Below are 6,000 nucleotides of genomic sequence, written 5' to 3' on the forward strand. Positions count from 1 at the left end.
TAAGACTACTAAATTCTCAAATATTATTTTTAAGCAGTTGGAAAGGATTTGCTTGTGCAATCGTACATTTGAAATGCACAAAAAGAAAGTAGATTTATTAAATTTTAAATGAATATAAGTATACATTATAATTTTGAATTTAAAATAAATTCATCAAATAAAAAGTGAAGAGTATTGTCTTTTCATTAGATTAAATTCCATTAAAATGGAATAACACTATTTGTACATTGAAACTATGGGGAAAGCAGTGTTTCTAAATTTGTCTCTTACCTATTCTGAATATTAATTTCAAAATTAAGAAACAGTAAAAGCTACTATTTAAGAATAAAATTCCCACAGACATCATAAAATCCTTTTGACACTACAGCAGCTAAAGTTTTAGCATAAAACAAATATTTGAATCCTGGCTATTCCAGTCTAGTTCTTTCTTTTGAAGCAATATCAAATAGTGAAAAACTATGATGGATGCTGTTGTCACACTCTGTGGGTTTATTTTTGTGAAAAAGTTTTGAATATCAAAGCTTGCCTGGTTCCATTATTTCATTTTTAGCAACTGCTATAGGTCTTTTATTGTTTTTCCGAAGCTCCACATTGGGGAACAATTGCTATTTAAAAAAGTTGTACTTTAGGAAAGATCTCCCATGCTCATGGATAGCAAAATCAGCATAGTAAAAATTGCTATACTACCAGAAGCAATCTACATGTTCAATGCAATTCCCATCAAAATCCCAATGACATTCATCACAGAGATTGAAAAATCTACGTTAAAGTTCATTTGGAAACAAGAAGACCATGAATAGCCAAGGCAATACAGAGCAAAGAGGGAAACGCTGGAGGTATCTCAATACCTGACTTCAAACTATACTACAGAGCCATAGCAATAAAAACAGCATGGTACTGGCACAAAAACAGATATGAAGCCAATGGAACAGAACGGAGCCCCAGATATGAATCCACACAGCTAGGCTCACCTTATTTTTGACAAAGGCACCAAAAACATATGATGGAGAAAAGACAGACAGTCTCTTCAACAAATGTTGCTGGGAAAAGTGGCTATCTGCTTGCAGAAAACTGAAACTAGATCCATGCCATCACCCTGTACTAGTATCAACTCAAAGTGGATTAAGGACCTTAATATCAGACCTGAAACCTTGCAGTTAGTACAGGAAAGAACAGGGAATATCCTGGAAGCAATAGAACTAGGCAAGGATTTCCTCAGTAGAACTCAATCAGCCCAGCAACTAAAAGAAAGGATGAACATATGGGACTACCTGAAATTAAAAAGCTTCTGCCAACAAAAGAGATGGTCTCTAAATTGAAGTGACCACCCACAGAGTGGGAGAAAATCTTTGCTAGCCATACATCAGACAAAGGAATGATAACCAGAATATAACCAGGGGATCAAAAAACTAAACTCTCCAAAAATCAATGAACCAATAAAGAAGTGGGCAACTGAACTAAACAGAACTTTTCTAAAGAAGAAGTTCAAATGGCCAAACAATACAGAAAAAAATGCTCACCATCCCTGGCCATTAAGAAAATGCAAATCAAAACTACACTAAGATTCCACCTTACCCCTGTTAGAAAAGCTATCATCAAGAACACCACTGACAACAAATGTTGGCAAGGATGTGGGGAAAAAGGAACCTTAATACACTGCGGGTGGGAATGTAAACAAGTACAACCACTTTGGAAAACAATATGGAGGATTCATAAAAAACTAAACATAGATTTGCCATATGATCCAGCAATGACACTCCTAGGGATGTACCCAAAGGAATGCAACTCGGGTTATTCCAAACACACCTGCACATCTGTGTTTATTGCAGCACTATTCACAATAGCCAAGCTATGGAAACAGCCAAGATGCCCATCAATGGATTAAGAAAATGTGGTACTTTCCAACAATGGAATTTTACTCAGCCATAAGGAAGAATGAAATTTTGTCATTCACAAGTAAATGGATGAATCTGGAGACCATCATCTTAAGCAAAGTTAGCCAGGCTCAGAAGGCCAAAATCACATGTTCTCCCTCATATGCAGATTATAGACCTAGAACAAATGCAGTAATATTATTAGACATGGGTCACACACTATGGGGAGAACATGCACAGGAGGTAAAGAGAAAGGAAAGGAAACCTAAAACTTGAATGTGGTTGATATGCTCCCTGTAGATGAGTGAATATAGAAATCTTTAAACTGGTAGAGACCTTTTCCTTTATGGAAAGGGGATGAGGAAGTAGGGAAGAGGTCTGGTAGAGATGAACCAATGTGGGTTGCAATACACATGTGCATGGAAGCAACACTAGGAGTCTCTCTGTATACTTATCTTTATCTCAAGCTAGCAAAAATGCTACGTTTTTCTTATTATCTCTTATGCTTTCTCTTCAACAAAATTGGAGAACAAGAGGGTAGAACAAGTTCTGCCACGGAGTGGGGTGGTGATGTGTGTGGATGGGAGGTGGCCCTTACAATGTATACACATATGAAGAAATGTGAAAATAATAAAAAATGTACTTTATGCCCTGTGACAAGATCTCTATTCTTTAGATTTTCTGAAGTGCGGTGTTGAAGGAATAGTGTAGATCTTTATGAAATGACATTGTCAAATTCACAGACTGTCTTTTTTTGGGGTAGAGGATGAGAAAGAAACTATCTTACTATTTAGTAGCTGTGTTTTGGATAGACATTTGATTCTCTACTAAAGGAACACTAGGAAGTCTGCAACATCAACTTGTATTAGAAATTTCTCAGCCACATTGTTATTAGCTGCTAAAGATGCCACTTAGGGAGTATGGAAAATATTCAGCATTGCAGTTCTACCTTCTGTTGTCACTTCTTGAATTAATTCTTTATTTGAGGGGAAGGTATTTTACCTATAAATTTTGCTTTTCTTTACCTATTAAGATGTATCATTTAGACCAATGATCCACATGGTTTCTGTGAGCACAACTCTTTGAATTCTTGAAACTCAAAGATGTTTATATAACTATTTTAACTCAACTGTGTATTATTTCAATATTTGGCAAGAAATGCATTATGTTCATAATAATGGTTTGCTAGCTCTTCTGTCTTGTCTTGTTTGCATTTAGCTTTTCTATTCTTGGCCTTCTGTGACAAAGAAGGAAGTCAAGTTAAGGACTTTTGTTTTGTCTCTTGAATAGAATATCCTTTGGGTCAAGGATCAGACATTTGACTCTGGTTCATAAGATATATTTTTGAGCCAGTGGCTCACACGTTTACTCCTAGCTATTCAGGAGGCAGAGATCAGGAGGATGATAGTTTAAAGCCAGTCTGAGCAAATACTTTTGGAGACCCTGTCTTGAGAATAATCAACAAGGAGTGGAGTGGCTCACATGGTAGAGCACCTGCCTAGCAAATGTGAAGCTGTGAGTTCTATCCCTGGTATCACCAAGGGAAAACAAAAGTTAGTTTTTTGGTCAAATAACTTAGTTAGGCTCAACACATCTTCAAGAAGATGAAAATTACAATAATCACAATGCACTTATCTAGGTTACTGAGGGAACTTTCTTTTCTCCTATTCTTTGTTTGCCTAGGGATTTCAAAAATGCTACTTACTTACAGAATAAAGAATTACAGCAGTAAGGCTTTTAGAATCAAAGTCACTGTAATACAGCACACCAAGAAAAGCACCTTTTAATTTTATTTTTGCCTTTTTAGACTTCTTAGTAAATTGCAGGTTGCTTTATCTTTGTCTCTAACCTTCCAGACCAATGCCTAGTATAAGACATTCCCTAAATAGTGGATGAAAGAATGAATGAACTGCTTCTTTCTATCTGTTAACTATTGTTACATAAAAAATTACTCTGAAACTGATTGTCCTAAGGGAACAATAGAAACTGTTTATCTTAGACAATTATGAACACAGAGTTGTGTGGTTCTAGTTCAGAGTCTTTTATGAGGTTGCAATCAAGATGTCTGGATCTCTACATAAGACTTCTTATGTGTTTCCCATGTCACAGAAGCTTGTTTTTCCTAAAGTAAGTGATCCCAAAGAGATCAAACCATAATCTGTAACATCTTTTCTGATCTAACATCAAAAGTCACACAGTACCATTTTGGATTATCCCATAGGTTAAATAGACTTGCTCTCTTTAATCTCCTTAATATAGCGGTAATTGACACCATACTGGAGCCACGTTGGGGGTGTAGCTAATACATAATTATGTATTATACATTTTGTATATTTTCATACTTATTGTCATTTTTCTCATCTTGTTTTACTCTTTTATGGTATATATGAGGTAATTGTGCCCAAAAGAAGAACGAAGCAGTTCAGCATCATTCTTAGAGATCAGGAAGCATATTCTGAAAAAATTCTAGGAATTAACATGCAACTGAGGAATGATATTAACAGATATATATCTATTTAACTTTCCTTAACCTTTTTCCAAATCCATTGCTGTAAAAATCATATGTGTATCCTGATAAGGGACAGAATATGAAGCACCTTTAACAGCCTCAGATCTACCTGCATAAAGCCTTAGCTTTCATAGGAATGAAACAATTTCAGTTAATATCAGTAAATCCCTTAAGCTTGAGTGCAAGAAGTCAGTCATAGAAAAATCACAATGCGTAAAGTAACCCATAAAATAGCACTGCCAGTCTGACTTCTTAGGAAAAACAAGCAGTGGAAACAAAAGGTGCTTTCTGGAAGCATGTACAACCTCTCCTTGCAAACTAAAACCAAAAACAAATTATAGTGTCTGTTATTGTCTGTTTACACTAGAATGACTGTTACCTTTAAAAAAATTCAGAGCAATCTTCTATGAAATATCAGGAAACACATTCCAGAGTAAGAACAACCACAAAATTGAGGCCAAACTTACAAATAAAGTGGTGGAAGACTACACTTTGAACATTGAAAAAAATCATACAATTAAAAACTGCATTTCCTGTGACTTTGCCTTTGATATATATTTTTAAATGTTTTAATGTAGATTTCTTGATTTTTTTTTTATAATGACATGTCCTCTTCTGTTTGGGAATAAAATACCGTCTTAAGTGTTGTAAGAATTAACAAATTCCCACTGTACCAATGTGTTCCAAACATTGAAATGACAGCTGTCTTAATTTCTTAGGGCAGCATGCCTAAGGGAGAAAACAGTGTTTAAATAACATTGTTAAAAATATGTCAGAATTCTGCTATTGCAATACCTTGCATCATGAAAGAATGGAACACAAACATAGACACCATATTACGCAGAACATGCACTGGGATTTGACAACCTCTTGCAGTTTCTTTCTCTCATGTTTGAAGGTTCTTCTGTTGTGAAGTCCTTTGTTTAGTAGCTTTACTTTTCAAGGTACTCAAGTCCTCCTAAGCTCTTTTCAATCTTTTGTTTGCTTTCTAGTGATCAATTCACACATATTTTATCCTTCAATCTAAGTGATTTATTGTTCAATTAACATTTCTTGGCTTCTATAAATTATTCTTCAATTAAGTTTAGTGTAGGGTAATTGGTTCAACCCTTGGCAGTCCTCGCATCTGCATTACCATGAGGCTCTCTGCCCTGAAATCTTTGTTGTTTTTGACACCATATGAGGTCTACATGCACTGTATCTTCAAATAAAGAAAGTGCTATGGAGTCAAAGGAAAGGATATATACTCATTTAAGGGCAGTAGGTGGCCATTAGCTCAGCATTTTCAGTTTTCTGAAACTCATTACTACATTCCTCTTCATGAATTTATATGGCTCACTTTAGGTCATACAGGATATAGGAATCTATTACCAACAATATCATCATCATCACAGATGAAGGATGGACCTGTGGCTCGTCCATTTGGGGGTCTGATATTTTTTCATAATTTCAGAATATCAATATTGCACTTTAATGAAATGACCAATTCAAGATTGAGAGAAGGAGCCAAAACCTGGCAGGAGTCTTATAGTACTTTTACTGTATGTGCACCAGTATGCACAAACATAACTTGAATTAGGAAAAATACAAATAGAATGAGGAAAGGCTTTTTTGCAG

Source organism: Castor canadensis, chromosome 3 (genome assembly GCF_047511655.1).
Source record: "Castor canadensis chromosome 3, mCasCan1.hap1v2, whole genome shotgun sequence".
Taxonomy (NCBI): domain Eukaryota; kingdom Metazoa; phylum Chordata; class Mammalia; order Rodentia; family Castoridae; genus Castor; species Castor canadensis.